This window comes from Artemia franciscana, chromosome 1 (assembly GCF_032884065.1).
Source record: "Artemia franciscana chromosome 1, ASM3288406v1, whole genome shotgun sequence".
Taxonomy (NCBI): Eukaryota; Metazoa; Arthropoda; class Branchiopoda; order Anostraca; family Artemiidae; genus Artemia; species Artemia franciscana.
The window spans coordinates 11650167-11674671 of NC_088863.1; the positions used below are offsets into that span (position 1 = coordinate 11650167).

General features: G+C 32.8%; 1 long non-coding RNA gene across 1 annotated transcript in view; it reads right to left on the reverse strand.

Moving 5' to 3' along the window:
- Positions 1–16659: 16659 nt before the first annotated feature.
- LOC136025650 (uncharacterized) overlaps positions 16660–24505 on the reverse strand; it is a 22207-nt gene continuing 14361 nt past the window's right edge. Inside the window, exon 5 of the long non-coding RNA XR_010617133.1 lies at positions 16660–19260. This is a non-coding gene — a long non-coding RNA (uncharacterized LOC136025650). The remainder of the gene's footprint in view (positions 19261–24505) is intronic.

Consider the following 24505-nt stretch of genomic DNA (forward strand, 5'->3'; position numbering starts at 1 on the left):
CTTACTACAGTTCGTTACCACGAACTGTTTGAAACTGATTTTAGACTTTTTGCCACAATTAAGACAAATTACTCAAACAATAAGGCTGATGAATATGAATGACAAGTATTTTTAAATAACTTAAGACTCTAGCCTAAAGAGCAAAATTTGAGGTGGGGGTAGCCCTCTCAGCGTATACGAAATAATTTTTGTTCATTTAATGTTGCTCATTATTTTCAGATAAAATAATTTGTTATTTTTTATTTAATTGTTCAAAAGGCTGGGTATCAAGCGCTACATATTTCTTGCAGTATTACTTGCTAAATTATTTGTCTTGCTCGATTTGCTCGATTACTTGCTCGATTATTTTTCTAGTATCTACGCACGGTAATTTGCCTTCTTAGTCTTTTGAATAGTTTAGTTCATCAGCCTTAAAGGGACTGTTATTACTAAGACAGAATGGATATCCTTTAAAATTTTTCTAAAAAGATGTTTTAATATATTTTTATTTTGTTTTGCCGTCTAGTTATAATTACTTTCTGGAATATGAAGCCCGCAGCTCACAACCTTAAATATCACAGCAAATATCCCAAACTAGTAATAATCCCTACATAATAATACCCTGAAATTAGACTGTTGTGGCGTTTACAGTGCCCCCACCCCCCCTCATAAATGATGGGTACTTTTAGTCACAACCATGTGTATATCGTATTATGGTTTGTTTAGAATCCCTTCACTCTGACGTGTGGTGTGAAGCGTAGCAACTTTTCTCTCATAGGTTCGACACATTTGCTGATATGAGAAGTGTCTCGACAACAAGAATGTCAGCCATGTGAGGACATTCTGTAAGTTGTCCTTTCATCAGGCTTGAGATCTACCCCTTGGGCGTGACCAACCATGAGATTAGGGAGAAATTGTAAATAGCTCTACGAAGGGCTATCGATGGCATCCGAAGGAGATGCCTAAACTGTCTGAGTGTTTGGTAGATAATGGAACCTGGCGATTAAGGGCAAGGAGCCCTTCATTGCCCAAAAACCTTCCCATCTGAACCCCTCGATGCGACGGAACTGTTTTGTATGGAAGGAGTGTATCTTTAGGGGAGGTGAACTTGAGGGGAGAGGTCTCAGCCAAACAGAGCAGGACAGAGCCTAAAGATGAATTGTACATATGTATCTTCATGCACCTAGAAATTTGGGTCAACTTCATATGGCATTCAGCTTTTATACGATAGACTTAGCTGTCATGGTTTGGCTGCCCAGGTCTGCGTCCACGGAGCTATAATTCAAAATCACAGAGTAAAGGTAGAAGAAGTTAGTGACAATTTCAACGTGGGCCCCACAAACCCTAAATTAAATCCGGGGGCCTAAATAGGGCTGGCGGTTCGACCACGATTATTTTTGCCAATTTACTTTAAGCCCGGATTTTGCAGCTTCGTCCTGCAGGACATTAAGAGCACTTGTAGGATGTTGCATGGATTCGGCCACATGCGCAAGGTCGTCTGCAAGATCAATGTTGATCAGGACTCAATTTTTAAATTGGAGGCCAGAGGGCAATAGCTTTTCAAGGAGTTCACACCCTGATTGATGCTGACAGTCTGCATGCATAACCTTAGCCCTCTCTTTTCTAGAAATCAAAAGAATTACCCTAATGATACAGGTTGTGGGACTATACTTTTCTAATGAGATTAGAATAGCTAGGCATATTTCTTGAAATAACTACTTCTAGGTTATGGTGTGCCACAGTGTAATTTTCAATAAAATCGTAGGCTACATCTTTTTTGACGAGGATAGTACCCTTTCTTCAGTTGGTATATATTTATCGGTCTTCATAGAGTTAAAAAAATCTAGGCTACTCTACTAAGGGGGATGGAGGTATTAGGCCTTAGTTTTCTCCACCTGAACCTGTACTTTTACCTGTATGTAAACTAAGAGTGAACTTAAATTCTTATTATTATTATCACTTTTTTCACCAGGGAACTTCGTATATAAGATGTTGTAGAAGCTAGTAACTAGCCCCCCCCCCCCTACCAGTCGTTTCCCTAAGCATATCCAATATAATCCTCGAGGTGGTCATTTTGTTCAAAATAGTTGAAAGGTCCAGAGCTTATGTCTCAGGTGATTCCTATCCTCCCCTCCCCCCGCATTCCTCATGGATAGGGATGTAATTTATGCATTTGTTATATATAAGATTTTAATGGATGGAATGGTCGTATCAACTCCATAAGAGCTCACTCAATTGGAAATTCAAAGCTTTAGTGCCTATTTAATGGTAAAACTGGCTTGCATGCAACTTCTCTCCTTCCACTTCCATATTTCCCCAAATACATAAAATTGAAGTTTGGAATTAAGTATTTTCTTCAAAACAGTTCTGAGATCATATAGCTGTTCCACCTTGGTAGAGGCAGTTTCCCAGAGCCTGGGGGTAAGGGCTGTAACTTATACATCGGGGGATATATATGGTTTTGATCAAAGAGGTGGTCCTGTAATTCTTCCAATTCTTCCATTGTTTATATGTATAATATATTATTGAGAATGGTGGCAATTTTTAACCTTTACCTTCCAAAAAGACGGAAAGCATTTAAGTGAGCCTTTGGAGAATGTTGAGGAGAGTGTTGAATTATGTGCATACGGGTTCTCAGAAAGGCAAAACTCAGGAATGACTGAGTTTATCAATTTGGAATTTTCAGGAAATGATAAGGGAGATGAACAATTGACCAAAAAGACAAGATTTGCACCCTGCTGAGGCTACTACAACTATCACCATTGCTATAAGTACTACCACAACTATTAGTGTAATCACTATTCAACTAAACCTACTGCTCCTAATGCGAGTGCTACCATGTATGAGGGTATAATCCATGGACAGGCAGTCATGTCATCAATAAGTATAAGTTGTCATTTACCAAACAATAAAAACAGTAAAGACAAATAATTCAGAGGCAACAACCCAACACAAGGGCTCATCAGGAGAATACACACTTGCCTATAGGGTTTCGGCACTTTAAATTCTCTACCCAGTCAAGTGGTGGGCCTACCATAGACTACCTATGGTATCCCCGTGTTAGGTATCAGCCCCAAAATATATGCCTATAAAAAAAAGAAAAAAAAAACAAGCAAAAACAACCAAGTAACACCAAAACAAATATGTTGTTAATATATTCCTCTGCTTAGCAGCAATAGGTAAACTAAATCTGATAAATTTTACTAAATCACAAAAATTAACTCTTTGCAAAAAACCAGAATGTAAGGCTTTTTAATTGTTGTAATCTTTTATTAAAAAATATAAATACTTTTGCAATTACCAGCCGCCTGGCCATGGCATTCGAAACATGACAAGCTTCTGTGTACGGATTTTCATTGTTGCTTGTCTTCTAACCGCAGATAATTTACTGTTTTTTCATATTAAGTCCTTTCAAAATATTTGAGTATTAAATCAAGACTGATTTCTAACAGCGATATCTACTAAGCTTCAAACTTTAGAATTTCTTTTTTAAGGTTTCTTAAAGTGATAATTTTTGGAAGTTTCAGTTTTAAGGCTGCACCTTTAAAGTTATAGTTATGATTTTTTTTTTTTGGCTTTTCCAAAACTTTTAGTATTAAAAGTTTAGTTCTAAAAGTTTTAAATTATTAGTTTTAAAGTTTAGGCCTCAGTTTTCTTTTTAAATTAAAAATTTTGAACTTAATATTTTTAGATTGAATATAAAAGTTATAGTTTTTTAGTTTGAGTTTAAAAAGTTTTATTTTTGAATTAATAGTTTTTGAAAGTTTTCGGTTTTAAGGTTGTACGTTTAAAGTTTTAGTTACAATGTTTATATTTTTCTCTGGCTTTAAAATTTTTGTTATAAACGTTTATTTTGAAGTACTGAATTAGCAGTTCTGATTTTAAGGTTTTACAAAGTTTTTTTGTGAATTATACTTTTAGATTTGAAGTTTTAATTTTAAGTTTCAATGTCAAATTTAGTTTTAGAAATTTTAGTTTTAAACTGTCAGTAATCAAATTTTAAAGTTTTTGTTTAAAGTTCCCGTTTTGAAGTTTAGTTTTGAATTTTTAAGTTCTAAATTATCAGTTTTCAAGTCTAGGTTTCATTTTCTCTCAATTGAAAAACTTGAAAACTTGAAAAAATTGAAAGTTTTTTTTATTTATAAAGATTTATGGTTAAAGTTTTAAATTTTTAGTTTAAAGGTTTTGTTTTGAAAGCTTTAGTTTTAAAGTTTTAGACGCAAAGTTTTTGGTTTCAAATTATCAGATTTAGAATATACATCTTAATCCTTTTATTTTAAAAGGTTTAGTCTTAAAAGGTTTTATTTTAAAGTTTATAGTTTCAAACATTTTAGTTTTAAAATTTAGACCTTAGAGTCATCTTTCAATTTTAAAGGTTTTGCTTTAAAAGGTTTTTTGATAAAGTTTTAAGTTAAAGTTTCAAAATTAAACTATTAGTTTTAAAAGATTTAAATTCTAAATTAAAAGTTTAAAAAAAATTTGGTTTTAAGGTTTTGTTTTATTGTTTTAGCTTTAATATTTTACTCTTCTAATGCATAATTAACAGTTTTGTTATTTTATTTTGAAGTTTTGGTTTTAAAGTTTAGTTACAAAATTTTAATCAGAAAGTTTTCGTCAGACAGTTTTCGGATAGAAATTGTCAGTTTTAAAGTTTAGGTCTTTATTTTTTTTCGCAAGCTTAAGCTTTGAACGTTTTTCCAAAAGTTTCAATATTAAAAGTTTTGCTTTAAAAGTTTAAAATTATCAGTTTTAAAGTTTGGGCCTCAAAGTTCTTTTTTTTAATTTACAAAAATGTAATTTGATTTTTTTAGATTCAGTATGATTTTTAATTTTAAAGTTTGAATTTTAAAAGTTACATTTTTAAAGTAATAGTTTTTAGAAGTTTTTGGTTTAAGATTTTACCTTTAAAGTTTTATTTTTAATGTTTTACTTTTTTGACTTTAGAATTGCTGTTAAAAACTTTCAAAGTTTTTGTTTTGCAGTTACAGTTTTAAGGTTTCACCCGTAGTTTTGTTTTTGCTTTAAATTGTCAGTTTAAAATTTTTAATAATAAAGTTTAAATTTTATGTTTATTTTGAAGTTTAATTTTAAAGTTTCAGGTTTAATGTTTTAGTTGTCTAGTTTTACACTTTTAGCTTTAAACTTTTATTTTTGAAGTTTTAGTTTGAAGTTCTAGTTTTAGAGTCTTAGTTTTAATATTTTAGTCCAACAATTTTATTTTTAAAGGTTTTAGCTTTAACAGCGTTTAGTTCTAACGTTTTAATCAGAGTCTTTAGTAAAGATTCCCAGAAAATAAAAAAAAATCTTATAAAACGTAAAATACTTAATGTAGGTTAATTTTAAGGCTTAAATCTTTGAGGCTAGGTTAGTTTACGCTAGGTTGACATGGCATGGCGTGCCAACCTAACGTAAACTAACCTAATTTAAAGGTTTAAACATTAAAAATAATCTAAAGAAATATTTATGTTTTATAAGACTTATTTTTGATTTTAGTCAGTTTTGATTAGTTGATAAAAATCATGCTTTAAATCTATTGATTTGTGTTTTTCTTTGCAAGCCACACCCTCGTTATACATCAAGTCAATTATGTTGCTACCTTACCCAAGCAACAAATTCCAGGGGAAGGATAAATGTTGTTATAAAAAGGTAAATTTAAGCCATATTAAGAGATACTTTTGAGAGATTTTAATGAAAATGCCTCGTTTCCATGGCTCTATTAGACGCATATACATGCTAGTTTTAGTTTTAAAATTTAGATCTTAAAGTTCTTTTACTTTTGTAGTTTTAGTTCTAAAACTATTTCTAAGGTTTCACTTTTAAATTTAAATTTATAGTTTTAGTTTTAAAAGTTTTTAGTTTTAAAGTAATGGTTTTAAAAATTTTTGGTTTTAAGCTTTACATTTTACAGTCTTAGCTTAAAGGTTTTACTTTTCTAGTTCTTAATTATTAGTTTTAAACTTTTATTTCGAAGTTTTAGTTTTCAAATTTAGCCATACAATTTTAGTTTTAAAATTCTAATTTTAAAGATTTTAGTTTTAAAAGTATTGGTTTTTAGGTTTTACTCACAAAGTTTTTGGATTTGAATTATCAGTTTACAAGTTTAGGTTTTAGTTTTTTTTTAGCTTTGAGATCCAAATGTTTCAGTATTTAAAGTTTAGTTTTAAAGGTTCTAAATTGTCAGTCGTAAAGTTTAGACATTAGTTCTTTTTTAATTTAAAAATTTTGAATTTAATATGGAAATTAAAATTTTTATGTTTGGGTTTCAAAAATTTTACTTTTAAAGTGATAATTTTTAAAAGTTTCAGTTTTAAGGAATCACCTTTAAATTTTTAGTTTTAGTGGTTTTTTTTTCAGGCTTTAAAACTTTTGTTATACCCTCATTTCTTAGTTTTGGTTTTGAAATTTCGGTTTTAAGGTTTTACAGTCTTATTTTTTGCACAAAATTTTGAGCTTCAAAGTTTCAATTTTAAGTTTCAATTTTAAATTTACTTTACGAAGTTTTAGTTTTAAATTTTGGGTTTTGAGGTTTTAATGTTTTAATTTTAGTTTTCGTTTTATAATTTACCTTTGAAATTTTAAGTTTTTAATTATCAGTTTTAAAGTTTATGTTTCTCTTTCTTTTAATTTAAAAGACAGTTTGAAAAAGTTTTTTTATTTATAAAGTCTTCCGCTTAAAGTTTAAAAGTCTTTAATTTCAAGCCTGTTTTAAAAGTCTTCGTTTTAAAGTTTTAAACATAAAGTTTTTAGTTTCGAATTATTAGATTTAAAGTTTAGATCTAAATTCTTTTATTTTAAAAGTTTTAGTCCTAAATATTTTAGTTTTAAAGTTTAGATCTTAAATTTTATTGCAATTTTTAAATTTTAGCTTAAAATTTTTTTCTAAGGTTTTACTTTAAAGAAGTTTTTAATTTTAATGAAATAGTTTTGATTTAAGATTTTCCTTTTAAAGTTAGCTTTAATATTTTACTATTCTAGTTCTGAAGTATTTGCCTTAAACTTTAATTTTGAAGCTTTAGTTTTAAAGTTAAGTTGTCATATTTTGGATTCAAAGTTTTAGTTACAAAGATTTTAGTTTTAGAAGCATCGGTTTTAAGGTCTTAGTCACAAAGTTTATGGATTCTAATTATAAGTTCTAAAGTTTAAATCTTAACTTTTTTATTTTACAAGCTTTAGTTTTGAAAGTTTTCCATAAGTTTTAATTTAAAGGTTTAGTTTAAAAGTTTAAAATTATCAGTTTTAAGTTATAGGCCTTACAGTTCTTTTCTAATGTAAGAATTTTTAATTTAAATTATGTAGATTTAACAAGTTACAGTTTTAAAGTTTGAGTTTCAAATGTTATTTTTGAAGATTGCTTTTAAAAATTTTCAGTTATAAGATTTTACCTGTAAATTTTTACTTCTAATAAATTTGTTTTGGCTTCACATTTTTTGTTAAAAACTTTTATTCTGAAGTTTTTGTTTTTCAGTTCTAGTTTTATGGTTTTACTGTAGTTTTTTGGCTTTAAATTTTCAATTTAAAATTTGTAATATTAAAGTTTTAATTTTAAAGTTAGTTTTAGAAATTTTAGTTTTAAATTGTCAGTTTTAAGGTTTGAGTATTAAAGTTCTTTTTTAATTTGAAAGTATTAGTTTTGAAAGTTTTTTTTTAGTTTTTAATTCTTACTCTTAAAGTTTTAATTGAAGCTTCAGTTTTTAAATTTTAGTTAAAAAGTGTTTAGAATAGGGTAATAGTCTTAAAAAGTCTTTTTTTTCAGGATCTTATGATATTAGTTTTAAAGCTTTAATGTCAATGGTTTTGTTTTCTAGCTTTTCTAGTTTTTTCCTCCTGTTATTCAAGGGTTAAACAATCAAAAAAACTATTACATAATGCGTACGTTTGCATCTTGACTATTGGCCCCTGAATTATAACAAGTCCTATTGCGTAATATCTAAAGAAATCATTTACCTAAGAAAACAATCCCATTGTATGCAATAAACAGGTTCACTATAGCATTATGCAAGACCCGAGTATGTGTAATAACGTCCTGAGGGATTAGCAGCCTTAATGGTATACCCCTATGGGCCTTGTTAAAACGTAAAAGCCTACACTACTTCTTTGAAATAGTCAATCAATTTAAAAGTTAAAAGAACCCTTTGTTAAGTTTTTCCTGTTGCGATTGGAGTATTGCCTCATGATGGTGTACTTGTTCCTTAGAATATATAGTCCATACAATATAAATGGATAGTTATCTTTTTTCTTGATTTAGCCAACTCGGTAACTTTAATTCTAAAATATCAAGTTTAGTGATAATTTGTGGCACATCAAACATAACAGAGAAGGGAAGGTTGGCCATTGTTAAGGTAGAGGGGAAGATCACTTACAGATATTTTAATCCATAAATTCCCTAATTCTCCTTACAGCTTCAAGTGAATTTGAAAAGCAGTACGAGGTAGGTAGAAATTAACTTTTCATTTCCTCCGATTTCCAATAAGCCTAAATAAGGGTGCTACCTCTTTTCTTCTTCCATAGGCTTTTGTCCAAAATTTATTTTAAGAATTAGTTTGACTAGCCTGGTTTGCTATCTTTTACAACACTTATAATCCCAGCTTTGTATCGTATTGTATCAGATTAACGACGTTTCTTGACTACTAAGGTCCCTGCGTCGGTCCTGCAGTGCATTGCTGCAGCATGATTCGATTTCTGGGTCCCGTATTACCAAGCTAAGGTCAAATCATTGCGCCACCACAGGACATTATATTATATAATCCCAGCTTATAATTCTAAGCAAAAACTTAAAAAACGGAGCTGGTACCCCACATCGTAGCTGGGTTAGACCTAGGTGTTATTTAAAAACGATCTGAAATTAAATGAAAAAAATTCTCTTAAATGAAAATAAGGAACTGCATTAAAACTTAAAACGAGAAGAATTTATTCCGTAAATGAGAGGGGAGGCTCCTTACTCTTTGCTCTTTAAGCTAAAAATTGACTTATTATCAAATTTTTTCAACAATCTCCCAAAAAAACCTCTTATTAAGACTTTTCACCTTTATATTAAACGAAAACATACAAAATACAAAGTAAATACATTTATGTGAGTCAAATGTGTACTTTCATTCAAGTACTAACACTGACTCAAGGAAATGAGCCATCTCTATTAAAAACTCCCAAAAATACCTCTAAATATGACTTTTTATTGTGTCTTGTAATGAAATTATAGAAAACGCGGATAAAATACAATCCTACGATTTAAATTTATGCTTTTTAATCAGAGAAGTCTAATCTTAAAAATGAACTCTCTATAAAAAGCTTTCAAAATTGCTCTTAATATGACTTTTCACCGTGAGTAACCAAAACTCTAAAAAATGGAGTTTTGATACCAATAGCTACATCAAAAGAATCACATTTTAATGCTAATTTTAAATATATAAGTTTTATCCAGTTTAGTCTTACCCACCAAAAGTTACAAGCCTGAGAAAATTTGCCTTATTTTAGAAAATAGGAGGAAACACCCCCTAAAAGTCATACGATCTTAACGAAAATGACACCATCAGATTCAATGTATCAGAGAACCCTACTGTAGAAGTTTCAAGCTCCTATCTACAAAAATGTGGAATTTTGTATTTTTTTGCCAGAAGGCAGATCACGGATGCGTGTTTATTTTTATTTTTTTTGTTTTTTTTTCCCAGGGGTGATTGTATCGACCCAATTGTCCTAGAATGTTGCAAGAGGGCTCATTTTAACGGAAATAAAAAGTTCTAGTGCCCTTTTTAAGTGACCAAAAAATTGGAGGGCACCTAGGCCCCCTCCCACGCTAATTATTTTACTAAAGTAAACGGATCAAAATTCTGAGATTTTCAGGGGGATTTTTTGGTTGGGGGAGGGGTGACAAGTGGGGATATGTTGGGGGAACTTTCCATCGAGGAATTTTTCATGGGGGAAGAAAATTTCCATGAAGGGAGCGTAGGATTTTCTAGCATTATTAAAAAAAAAAAAAACAATGAAAAATGAATATGTAAAGTTTTTTCAACTGGAAGTAAGGAGCAGCATTAAAGCTTAAAACGAACAGAAATTATTACGCATATGAGGGGCTCACCTCCTCCTAATACCCCGCTCTTTATGCTAAATTATTTTTAGTGATTTCAACTATTTATCCTATGGCTTTTGTGATTCAGGGGTCATTCTTAATGAATTGGGAAAAAATTTAATCTTTAGTGTAAAGAGCGAGGTACTGACGAGGGGGTGAACCCCTCATATATGTAATAAAAACATAAGATTACAAAAGTGCGTTATGTAAGCTAATTTATAAGTTACGTTCATCTTTTACTAATAAAAACATTCGTAAAAATTAAAAGTTGTAGCTGCCTTTTTAAGTAACCAAAAAATCGCAGGGCAACTAGGCTTCCTCCACCGTTCCCTTTTTTCTCAAAATCATCCGACCAAAACTATGAGAAAGCCATTTAGCCAAAAAAAACAAAAAAACTTGCAAATTTCGTGTTAATTATTCCTCTGCGGAGAGCCAAAATCAAAACATGCATTGATTCAAAAACGTTCAGAAATTAAATAAAAAAACAAGTTTTTTAGCTGAAAGTAAGGAGCGACATTAAAACTTAAAACGAACAGAAATTACTTCGTATATGAAAGGGGCTGCTTCCTCATCAACGCCCCGCTCTTTACGCTATAGTTTTTTACTGTTTTAAAAAGCAGAGTTGAGAGAAAGAGTCAAACTTTAGCGTAAAGAGCGGGGCGTTGATGAGGAAGCAGCCCCTTTCATATACGAAGTAATTTCTGTTCGTTTTAAGTTTTAATGTCACTCCTTACTTTCAGCTAAAAAAAACTTGTTTTTTTGTTTAATATGAAAAAAATACGATTCTATGATTCAAATGTGTCTTTCAATCAAAGAGTTTTAGTCGGCTTAAAGAAATGAGCCTTCTGCATGAAAGGGTCACATAAATACTGCGGATGAAAGGCACATAACCAGGTTATGTGTTTTTCAATCAAAGAGTTTTAGTCGGCTCAAATAAATGGGCCTTCTGCATGAAAGGGTCACGTAAATACTGCGGATGAAAGGCACCTAACCAGGTTATGCACAATCAGAGGCAACGTTTCATGTTTCAAACCTTCGTGGTAATGAACTGTAAGCAAAGAGCGGCTCGGCACAGTAGTTGAAACTCTAAACAGATTTTCTTCCTTGTTAATGTGTCTACTGGGGATTGCCTCCCCGTAGTAGCATAATATTTGTAGGCATGAATATATAATGTGTCAGAAGTAATAAACTTGAGAATGTCTGTTCAGGATTTCGACCCTTGTTGATAGAAGAGCATCACCAAAGGCTGGAAACCCTACTGTGACCAAAACGGGCCTGGATTGCACAATGCCTCCATTCAACAGAAGCCCCCATGGATTCTTGCTCCCCGGCTCTAAGCACTTCGTTGTAGACCTGAGAAAATTTGTTTGTCCCCGTTCCGCACTGGTTTCTGGGATCATTGCTTTTCCTGAGACCAAAACAATTTAAATTATGTAAAGAATATGAAAAGTACAACTGGGAATGTTAAGACGTTAAAAATTACTATCGCATCGAAATTTTGACTTACGAATTCAGACGCTTCAAACTAGACTTATTAGGATTTTCAGATATTCATATCCCAGAAGTAGGAAGCATGAAATTAGGTGACATAGAATTTACTTATCAAACAGTTCGTGGTAACGAACTGTAGTAAGGAGCGACCCGGCTCAATAGTAACCAAAACTCTAAAAAATGGAATTTTGATACCAATAGCTATATAAAAAGAATCGCATTTTAATGCTGGTTTTAAATATATAAGTTTCATCAAGTTTAGTCTTACTCATCAAAAGTTACGAGCCTGAGAATATTTGCGTTATTTTAGAAAATAGGGGGAAACACCCCCTAAAAGTCATAGAATCTTAACGAAAATCACACCATCAGATTCAGCGTATCAGAGAACCCTATTGTAGAAGTTTCGAGCTCCTATCTACAAAAATGTGGAATTTTGCATTTTTTGCCAGAAGGCAGATCACGGATGCGTGTTTATTTGTTTTTTTGTTTTTTTTTTTTGTTTTTTTTTTCCCAGGGGTGATCGTATCGACCCAGTTGTCCTAGAATGTTGCAAGAGGGCTCATTCTAACGGAAATGAAAAGTTCTAGTGCCCTTTTTAAGTGACCAAAAAAATTGGAGGGCACCTAGGCCCCCTCCCACGCTAATTATTTTCCCAAAGTCAACGGATCAAAATTCTGAGATAGCCATCTTATTCAGCGTAGTCGAAAAACCTTATAAGTATGTCTTTGGGGACGACTTACTCCCCCACAGTCCCCGTGGGAGGGGCAACAAGTTACAAACTTTGCCCTGTGCTTACATATAGTATTGGTTATTGGGAAGTATACAGGCGTTTTCAGGAGGATTTTTTTGGTTGGGGGGAGGGGTTGAGAAGAGGGGGATATGCTTGGGGAAGTTTCCATCGAGAATTTGTCATGGGAGAAGAAAACTTCCATGAAGGGAGATCAGGATTTACTAGCATTATTTAAAAAAAAATTAAAAAATAAATGTGAAAAAGCTTTTTCAGCTGGAAGTAAGGAACAGCAATAAAACTTAAAACAAACAGAAATTATTACCCATATAAGGGGCTCACCTCCTTATGATACCTAGCTCTTTACACTAAAGTATTTTTAGTAATTTCAACTATTTATTCTACGGCTTCTGTGATTCAGGGGTCATTCTTAATGAATTGGGATAAAATTTAAGCTTTAGTGTAAAGAGCGAGGTACTGACGAGGGGGCGAATCCCCTCATATATGTAATAAAAACATGAGAATACAAAAGTTCTTTACGTAAGCTAATTTATAAGTTACGTAAATCTTTTACCAATAAAAAGATTCGTAAAAAATTAAAAGTTCTAGTTGCCTTTTTAATTAACCAAAAAATCGGAGGGCAACTAGGCTTCGCCCCCGCTCTTTTTTTCTCAAAATCATTTGATCAAAATTATGAGAAAGCCATTTATCCCCCCCCCCCCCAAAAAAAAATATGCAAATTTCGTTTTGATTATTCCTCTGCGGAGAGCCAAAATCAAAACATGCATTGATTCAAAAACGTTCAGAAATTAAATAAAAAAAACGAGTTTTTTTAACTGAAAGTAAGGAGCGACATTAAAACTTAAAACGCACAGAAATTACTTCGTATATGAAAGAGGCTGCTTCCTCATCAACGCCCCGCTCTTTACGCTAAAGTTTTTTACTGTTTTAAAAAGAAGAATTGAGAGAAAGAGTCAAACTTTAGCGTAAAGAGCGGGGCGTTGATGAGGAAGCAGCCTCTTTCATATGCGAAGTAATTTCTGTGCGTTTTAAGTTTTAATGTCGCTCCTTACTTTCAGTTAAAAAAACTCATTTTTTTTATTTAATTCATGCAGGAAGGATAAGGTACACATATAGGGAAAAGGGATCATGATGAATGAGGAAGCTGCTAAGTCCTGTTTAGGCTGGGAAGGTATTAATAATAGAACACTAATCACTAGCTTCATGACTAAAAAGTGCAGAGTATCAGTTATAGTAGTATATACCCCTGTAAATCCGACTAACGGAGATAGTAGGGACTCATGTGAATTTTACTTACAGTTACAGGAACAAAAAGACAGGGTCCAAGGTAGAAAAATGGTATTTTTATTAGGAGATTTTAAATGTTTTATTATTCATTGGTACAAAAAAATATTGTACCAATATTTGGTTTCTCACTGTATGTTAATAAAGTGAGAGGGAATAGTCAATCTGGACTTGCCTTAGTTAAATATAGTAACGGGACCACAAGTAATGATAAGGAAAGAGTTAAAGAGAGATGGACAGAACATTTTGAGAATGTCCTAAACCGGGATAAAGTTAAGTAAAGATATAGAGGAAAATGAACAAGTTTCTGACACCTTGGATGTGAAAGAAGATTTATTTCGTGAAGAATAATTAGTGACCCTACTGAAAGGATTAAAGAATTACAAGGCACCAGGTGCTGATAGTGTGGTAAATGAGTTTCTTAAATATGGTGGCTATGAGGCAAGAAGTATGCTACAGAAGATTATAAATATGACGTCGGGTAAAAAGATCGATCAGGTGGACAGCTTCCCTTACCTTGGTAGTATCATTAATAAAGACTGTGGGAGCATTGAAGATGTTAATAACAGAATAACCAAGGCTCAGTGAGTTTTTTCACAGTTGAAAAAAGTTGGGAAGAAATCAGGATTGGAGTATTGGAAGCTACAGTTATAGCAGTGGTTAAATTCGGTTCTGAAGTATATGCGCTTCGAAAAACGGTCGAAGATCTGCTAGACGTTTTCCAGAGAAATTGCTTACGGATTAAGGGTTGGTGCTGTTTGTGTTTTTGGCTAAAACAGAAACGGTAAAAAACTGCAATTAAAACGGAACGGAAACAAATTCTAATAGAAACGTAGAAAGAAAAACGGGATTCTGTTTCTTTTTTTTCTTTTTTTACCGAAAAGAAGAAACAGTCTGTTTTTTTTTTCTTTTTAACGGTCGCTATAAAAGATATTTCCATTTTTGTCATTTTTTTTTTATTTATGAGAGTAAAATGCTCATTTATAAACATTGATTAATAAAAAAGATTAAATATAAATAAAAACCAAACATTCCCCCAAAAAAGACCGAACATAACCCAGTGTGCCCCCCACTGGCGGCAATATTTTTTAGTTTTTACCATCATTTTCACTTGATTTGGGAAAATTTAATCCAACTTTGCCCTATCTCCCACCCTCTAACGTGCAAATATATGGTCAAAATTTGTTTCTAAAGTATTATATTTTCATCATACTTAGGTATATTTTATTAAGATTAACCCAATTTCACTTCATAAGTGAGGTGAGTATAAGAGACAATTACCTATATAGCACAAATTGAATATATCCCATGTGCTTTGTCAGCATTAATTAAATTCTACAGGAACATGGGTTGAAACTAGAGTGACGCATGACAAAATGCTTTGAAAACATATAATTTGGGCTATAAAAATATATGCCTGTCCATATTATTGTCTTACGAATAAAGTTAACATACCTTTCGATGCCTTTTTTTACGCTCTTTGCGAATATAATAATCGCTTCTATCACAAATTCAAATTAAAGCACTTTTTTGATCTAACCAAACCTAACTTGACCTAACCTAAAATAATATTATAATAAATAATTTTGGCGCTGAGAAAATTTAGTATTATTTTGTCGAAAGCGACCGAGAAAATGGCACTGAGAAAACATAGTATTATTTTGTCGGTAAACGATAGATAGCTCATACTTTAATCGAAAATTCGTCAATTTTAAAAGCTCAAAAAGTGTTTGAATATGAATTTTGTGATAGAAGCGATTATTTTATTAGTAAAGCGCGTCGCTCGCACTGGTACCAACAAGCTTTTCAAAAAGAAAATATTTTTCCACTCCACTTTGGTTCACGCGCAATTTGCCGTATCTTTAAATTTTCCGACATGAAAAATCACTTTCAATGCCATCTATTATTTATAAAAGGTAATATTAAATTTACTTAGGAAATGCTGATTATCTGCTTTGCGCAGAACTTCCACTGTTGTCAACACTTCCTCTCCTCCCCCCTTTAAAACCCGCTAAAACGCAAATGACGCTTGCTGTTTAAATGGGAATTCGTCCCACAGAGTACTTTCTCCACGTCCTGTGGTGGCGCATTGGATTTGACCTTAGCTTGGTAATACGGGACCCAGAGATCGAATCACGCTGCAGGAATGCACTGCAGGGCCGACGCAGGGACCTTAGTAGTCAATAAGCGTCGTTAATTCTTAAATAAATAATACTTTCTCCATTTTGTTTTTCGGAGTAATCTTTTCTCATAGCACGAAAAGGGAATGAAAAAAGGAAAAAGAATTTATACGTTTGAACTTTTTTTTCTTTTGAGAGAACTGTATTAATGGACATCAATATTGATCTACATTGACAGTTTTTTTATCCAGTTTTTCCATAAAATTGACCCATCTGGATTATTACAGTGCGTTGACAAACAGGAACTTTTCTTTTCTCTGAAAATACTGAACAGAGTGCCATGAACACAGGTTGCAGGACCAGACTAATCAGCAGCTTTCCAAAATGGCTCTTATTTATGATTAATGGGATTTTTCCAATATTCTAATCTTGGTTCGCGGATTTTTCTTCCTATTCTTCCAAAGTTGTTTTCAACTCTGAAGAAACACCCCGGGCCTTGGTTATTCTACTTTTAACATCTGCACTACACCCGCCATCTTTTATAATAATAGTACCAATGTAAGTGAAGCTGTCCACTTGATCGATCTATTCGTTACCCAACGTCACCTTTTCATATTCACTTATTCCTAGACTTAGCGACTTAGTGTTCTTAAAATTAATTTCCAAACATATTCTAGCACCCTGAACTCGCCAAACCTCAGAAAGTTCATTTATTTTGCTCACACTTTCATCTAGGATGCTTAAATCATCACCATAATCTAAGCTCACGAAAGTTCTAGTTCTCCATTTGATTCCGTGTTCTCCCATTATCTTCCCACAACCCTGCTTAATGCCTGATCTAATAAGAAACCCGCATTTGCCTCCTACATACATACATGGTTACGTACCTTGAATTTCTATTTAAGCAAAAAATAGGTAGTTCGTTCTCTTTTACGAGAACAATATTACATAAAACACTGAGAAAGTATACGCCATTAAAATATTATATTGCGGCTTTAATTTTGCTGAAAATATATACAAAACGGAATAGCAAATACACACAATATTTTGACTTTAGCGACTAATGTGACGTTGTTGGACTATCATAGGTAATTATTGCTTTCGACGTTTAAGACAATAACCATATCACAGCATACCCGAATCGCACTGTGCACATTCAAAAATGGTCAATTTTAAAGGGGTTAAGCACACATTCTTATTTTTTATAGACAAAATTAACAATAGCATAAAGATCCCACAACGTAGAGTTGAGGGGTCTTCCCCCGTCTCTTTTTGGGTTGAACAAGTATTTTTCAAGTTGTAAGATTTTTATTGTTTAGTGTTTATTGTTTCTTCTGTAAATAACGTGCGAGGTAAATTAAAACATTGTTGTGGCACTCTATTTTTAAAATCATATTTTTCAAAATAAACTATTTTTAATTATATTTTTCATCATATCTTAATCATTTTTAATATTACATAACATTTTTTAATCATATTTTTAATATTTTTAAAATCGGCAAAGAGTGCACCTGACTAGAGCTTTTTTAAGACATCATTGAAGGCATTTGTATTTACTACGAATTCGGCACACAGCGGCACCAATTGGTAAGAGGTGAGTGGGGTTTCAGAGAGATCCCCCCTCGATATCGAAATAAAAATTTTTGGGGGAGATTTTTACAAAAAAAAATATTCTTGGTATTTGGAGGGGATGTTGTTGTTAGAAATCTTTGGTAATAACTGATATTAAATAAAAACAAACAAAAAACATGAAAATCCCGAAATACTTATTCACAAGAAATCCCAAAGTAGGGGGGGGGGGTATGTATTGCTGAGTTTGCCTTAGCCAACTCAGGCCTAGCATAAAAAAGAAAAAGACTGGTACGCATAGAAAATACAAAAATACTACCGTTTTGTAACAATAAAATACATCCTTTCTCACTAGATATTAAAAAAAAACTTTACATCTTTCATCATTAATAAATAACTTAATTTGCAAAAAATATCTTAGCAGCATGACAATTTTAAGTTAGACGGTGGGGCGGGTGCAGGAAATACTATTCTAGTAATTACTAACGAAAACTCCGAACGTTTGAAATTCTGTTACTACATAAAGAAGAAGAATAAAAGGGGGAAAACAATTAAAAAGAAATAATCCCTAAGATTTTGAGCTTTGTGAATCCCCGACGGCTTCAAGGTTTTTTTCTTTTGACAGGAATTATGATAAGAACAATAAACCCATAGCAATTTTGTTGAACGAACGAAACAAAAGTCACACATATAATTATAACCTGATTCATACTTAACCTGAGGCCTCAATGTCGGGGGGGGGGGGTATTTCCCCTCTCTAAATTTGAATACCTATTTTTGTATTTTCCTTTAAAAATGCAAAAGCAACAAAATTACTACCCTACACATTGATTTTTTTTTGTATCGTCATTAAAAAAATTTATTACAGCAATTTTTTTTTCTTTTAATTTAAAACAACCACTAGGTTAGAATTTTCCGAAAATTTGATGATGGTGCAAAAAGGTGATGAAAAAAAAATGTGATGTTGCAAATCTTGAACTACAAGAAAAAAACCTATATGGAAATGTCTGGAGATTTAACTCGACAAATCTTGCTCTAGCTCAGATTATCATGAACTGAGGAATCTACTATTATAGCGGAAAAAGGTTACGGGGAATAACAGGTGAAATCTATTTCTTTTTTATTCCGTATACACACACCCTTATATAGCTGAAAATAAATTCTTCCGTGACTTTACAAACTAACTTCAGCCGCATTGGCTGAGAAATTTCAGCAATTGCTGAACAACTGAATCAATACCTGATTTCTCTAATATAATACGCCCCATTTCTCTTCTTTTAAATTTTCTCTTGTACGCCACAATTTCTCTCGTACGCCACAATTTTCTTTTAATCAATTTTCAATTTTCTCTCGTACGCCACAATTTTGTTTTTTTTAATTTTCAATTTTCTCTCGTACGCCACAATTTTCTTCTTTTTTTTCAATTTTCTCTCATACGCCACAATTTTTTTTTTCAATTTTCAGTTTTCTCTCGTAAGCCACAGTTTTCTTTTATTCAATTTCCCTCATACGCCACAATTTTTGTTTCCTAGCTTTGGGAGCCAATTTTCAACCATTTTAGAATTCATTACAATTTAGTATTCAACCATTAAAACGATACTTCTAGACTTAACCATAGGCAATTTTAAGATGCAAACAATAAAAAAAATTTAAGTAAGAGAAAAAGTAAAAGAATGAGAGAGAGACAGAATGGGAAGGACACGAGAAAAATTAACAACAACAACAACAAACTATAAGCAATTTAAATCCAAAAAACACGTGCCTCTAATTAAGGAAGGTACTATCATATTATCACACAACCTCACCAGAGTTCTTAGTTCTTTCAAGGGTATAAATGCCAGGAAAGTATTGCAAACAACACATCGGCAAGAGGAACATTGACTAGCAAAGAAACAGAGATAATAACAACAGCAACAGCAACTTATAAAATCAAAAAGCACTGTCATTTTTCTGCATTGGATGTTTCACTGTGACTTATATAGTCGATGGCTCTTTGGGCAGTAGTCCTGTAAACAGAAAACAGAAAGTCAGTAAATAGTAGGTATTAATACTAAAGAGGAATAGAAAAAAACTACTCAAAGAAAAAAAAGAAAAAAAAAATGGAAACAGAATAATAAATCTCAACAAAATATACATAAATTAATGTACATTGGCATTGCAATTAAATACCAGCTATTAAATATAGGGACAAGCCACATAAAGATCAAAAATCTAATTATGGTTGCAATAATCGCTGAAGCAGTGGCAAAATTTCGTCAAAAACCTGGGGAGGGGCAAAGTTGGAACAAATTTTCCCAAATTAAATGAAAATGACTGTAAAAACTAAAAATAAGCCATTTGGTATCATAACTGTACTATATAGTACTATAAGGGTACTTTATAGTACTATAAAGGAACTACAGAAAATTGATCCATTTATGTTGATACTTGAATTATGCAGGGTTATCTTAATTTTGACCAAATTTTTGAAGATTAAATTTCAGCTGGGGGGACTGGGGTCTGAAGGGGGTAGGGGGCAGCTAAGGTCTGGGAGGAGCAGTTGCATCCCCCCCCCCCCTAATCCATAGCAAATTACGCCCCTGCGCTGAAACCTAATAAAGAATTAAGTTAAGTCCATAGTAACCGAAAATTTGAATGCGCTTTAAAAAAAGCTGTCAAGTAGGAAACAGTAGTCATTTAGCTGATTCATGAATGGTAACTATGATTTCGATTAATCTTAATGGTGAAATTTTATTGCGAAAACAAATTTATTTGAATTCCAGAAGATGGCATGAAAACCCTCAAAATGGTGTCACATCGAATTGAAAATTGCAACATTGAAATCATTATTGTCGAAAACCTAATACAGGAAAGTTACAGACCCCCAACTTGAATAATAAGGAAAATCACTTTTTTCATAGGGAGCACTGACGTGTCCTCTCTTTTTTTTGCGCTATTGCGGCACTGAAATATCAGAGAGATGTTTAAGGGATCATTTCAAGGAAACCCGCTATATCTATGTGATTCTTGTAAGTAATAAAACATAATACTAAAAATAAAATACAAATTTTAACAAAAAATACATCTTGCTATACAAGATGATGCCATGTTGAGGTATTTGAGTGACTCTGCTGCCTGATTCCCCGGGGTTTGGTCTTTACTAAATTAAATAAATAAAACAAGTTTTTTTTATCTGAAAGTAAGGAGCGACATTAAAACTTAAAACGAACAGTAATTATTTCGTATATTAAAGGGGTTGTTCCCTCCTCAAGGTCCCGCTCTTTACGCTCTAAAGTTTTTTATTGTTTTAAGAAGTAGAGTTGTGAGAAAGAGCCAAACTTTAGCGTAAAGAGCGGGGCGTTGAGGAGGGGAGAGTCCCTTTTATATACGGAATAATTTCAATAATTTCTTGTTGAAATTAAAAAAAAAAACTTTTTTTTTAATTTCATTTCTGAATATCTTTGCATTAATGCAGGTTTTGATTTTGGCTCACCGTACATGAATAATTAAAAGAGATTTACATATTAATTTTACTTGTTTTTTACTAAATAACTTTCTCAAAGTTTTGATCGGACGATTTTGAGAAAAAAAGGGGCGGGGAAGGGGACATAGTTGCCCTCCAATTTTTTTTAGTTACTTAAAAGTCCACTAGAACTTTTAAATTTATTTACGAACGTTTTTATTAGTAATAAATACGTAACTTATAAATTAACTTACGTAAAGAACTTCTATATTCGTATATTTTTATTACGTATGTGAGCGGGTACGCCCTCTTGTCAATACTTGGCTCTTTACACTAAAGTTCAAATTTTGTTCCAATTCTTTAAAAATGATCCCTGAATCACTAAGGCCGTTTAATCAGAATAAATAGCTCTTTTGAAATTACTAAAAACAAATTAGCGTAAAGAACAAAGTATTGAGGAGGGGACCCTCCTCTCACATATATAATAATTTCTGTTTGTTTTAAGTTTTAATTTTGCTCCTTACTTTCAGTTGAAAAAACTATTTGTTTTTAATTTAATTTCTCATTTTTTTGATAACACTGGGAAATCAAGTGCCCCCTTCATAGAAATTCTCTTCGCCCATGATAAATTCCTCCATGGAAAGATTCTCTCACATAAACTCCCCCCTCCGACACCATATCACCAGAAAAAATACCCCCTGAAAACGTGAGTATAATTCCCAATAACCTATACTATATGTAAACAATGGGCAAAGTTCATAACTTGCAGCCCTTCCCACGGACACTGTGGAGGATTAAGTCGTCCTCAGAGACAGAGTTATTAGATTTTTCAACTATGCTGAACAAAATGGATATTTCAAAATTTTGATCCGGTGACTTTGGGGAAAAATGAGCGTGGGAGGGTGCCTAGTTGCCCTCCGATTTTTGGGACACTTAAAAGGGCACTAGAACTTTTCATTTACGTTAAAAAGAGCCCTCTCGTGACATTCTAGGACCACTGGGTCGATACAATCACCCCTGGCAAAAACAATAAAACATATAAACAAATAAACACGGATCCGTGATCTTTCTTTTGGCAAAAAATTCAAAATTCCACATTTTTGCAGGTAGGACCCTACAGTAGGATTCTCTGATACTCTGAGTCTGATGGTGCGATTTTCATTTATATTCTATGACTTTTAGGATGTGTCTCCTTTTTTTTGAAAATAAGGCACTTTTTCTCAGGCTCGTAACTTTTGATGGGTAGAGCTTGACATAATGAAACTTATATACTTAAAATTAGCATAAAAATCCGATTCTTTTGATGTATATATTGGTATCACAATTCCGGTTTTTTCAGTTAAAGTTACTATTGAGCCGGGTCGCTCCTTACGACACTTCGTTACCACGAGCTGTCTGATCAAGCTAAGACCTTAGCAATGAGCAACAGTTTGACAGCGACAGTTTAGACGGAAAATGTTATGAAACTTATTTGAGGACAAATTTGACCTTAGCGAACTTCAGAAGTAGCCCATTTTTAATGTCAATGCAAATTTTAATGACAGATAGTTACTCTTGCTGAAAACAAACCATTATAAAGGCAGCGCAAAAACACTCCCTCAGCAAAGAGCGATATGGCTTCAATATTTAATTTAGTTCACCATATCATTTTTGAGGAAGGAGTTGTCGTAGACATTTCTAAAGGGGTTCATTCAGTTGGGATTTGAAAGTTCTACAAACCTTTTTAAGAATCAAAAGTGATTGAAGAGTCACCAGCCACCCTCCCATGTTCTTTTTAGCTGCCTCCTCAATCCCCAAATGAATCCGACTAAAATTTATAAATCGATAATTTTTTTTTCAAACTAGTCAGAAGGTACAAAAATTTTACCCTTGGGGTTGACATGACCAGCCACAGACACTGGATCAGGGGCTGTAAATTATGCGAGGCGTTCAGTGTTTACTTATAGGTTTTATTATTGGGGAAGAGGAACATGTTTGATCCTGGGTGTCCAAAAAGGCTAAGAGTATTAAGATAAAACTTTCAGTAAAGGTTGAGGGGGATGTTTGAACTAGCTAAATAAATACTATGTGGATACAGGTTGTTAATAGGGCATGCCCAGCACCTAAGGGTACCAAGTTGAAACTTTGATGGCAAGTTGAAATAAATCAAAAGACAGCTATGTCCAAACAAGTTGTCAAAAGGGTTTATTTGCAGTTTCCCATGGTTACGTTTATAAATTGAAAATTTTGGGGCATGCTAAGGGGGGGGGGGTGCAAAACTAAACCGATACAACTATGAACATCCAGGTTGTCAAAATGACGTACATACAATATTTCATATCCTGCAAAGTGTATGAAGTTGAAACTTTTAGGGAATGTTGAGGGGTATAGTGAACTAAATCAAAAGACCCTAATTGAATTCAGATTGCCAAAAGCACGTATCAGCAATATATCAGGTACGGCTAAGGATAATAATGGATCAAGGGACTCAGCTGGAAATTGGGAAAATACTGGACCGAGGAAACAAGTAGATTTTAGATTTTGACGCGGGGGAACCAAGGGAAGCTTATTATGGACAACAAAAGTATTGAAGAAAAGCACGGATAGATTTACTCTTTGTGCAAAATATTCTTTTTTTAATGATCTGCTTTAGCACAACTTAGGTTGTAATTAAAGCCTGCTCAATCAGGGTTGTTACTAGCATAAATACAGGGGAGGAGGGACAAGGAATTTTACCAACTGGCTGGTCTTTTTACCAATAATTAGCACTATGTCTGTTTTGAATACGACCCGTATAATCACTGCAAGAATCGGTAAAACTGATGCCTGACAGATATTGAGATTTTGGTATATGTCATGACACTATTTTCATGCTCTTTATTTAATCAAATGGAAAATTGTGGCACCTTCTGTAAAATCACGGCAGGAGTCAATGTAACTGCTGCGTTTATTGACCAAATTCGACATTACTTTAGATGGCATGTCAGTATTTTCGCGGTCTTTACTTAACCGAAGAAAAATTTTGGCGCCCGCGTCACGATTTAACCAACTCATTTTTTTTATTTTTTTTACCAAGTGCCCAAAACTTTGAAAGGGGCGTCCCCCGTAGGTAAAAGCCTTGTGATCAATCAAAGACTCTTCTTTAAAGATTCCTCAATTGAAGTTTTAGAACCAAGGGAACCTAAACCGGAAACAAACAAGGTTGCATAGAATTTAGACGGCCTATTTTATTTTTAATCAACAATAAAGAGGTTTTTTTTAATAATTCAGCTCAAAATACATTTCTTTAAAAGAATAAACAGTTAAAACAAAGTAGAAGACAATAAAATTCTTGTGACAGAACGGTCTATAAATATTCGTCTATATATAAGGTTGTAATACGATGGGGGTCAGGATAGCTTCAGCCTTTAGAAGGGCCAACAACTGTACAGAATTTCTACCCTTTCATCTAAATGATATTCACCCGTCCATTTATCAACAATTTTACAGTATAGCTGTTATTAAAATTGAAAAAGAAATGGTGTAAAGTTATGTCCAAAATATACATAGCAAGGCAGTATCTTTATGCTTGAGCAGAAAAACCAACAAAAACTTTATATTTATTCTCTGGCTAACCGATAAAAAATATAGTTATTAAACACGAATAGATACTAATTAAAAAGAAATTTAAAAAGAAGATTTTCTAAGAAAAGTAAAGAGCTTTATTAAACTAAAGACGAGCAGAAATACAGTATAATAACAATTCAAATTTTAATGGCCAAATATACAATCAATGAATAAACGAGACCAAAACTAACAGAAACCACCAAAAACAGGCCTTCCAGCCTTCT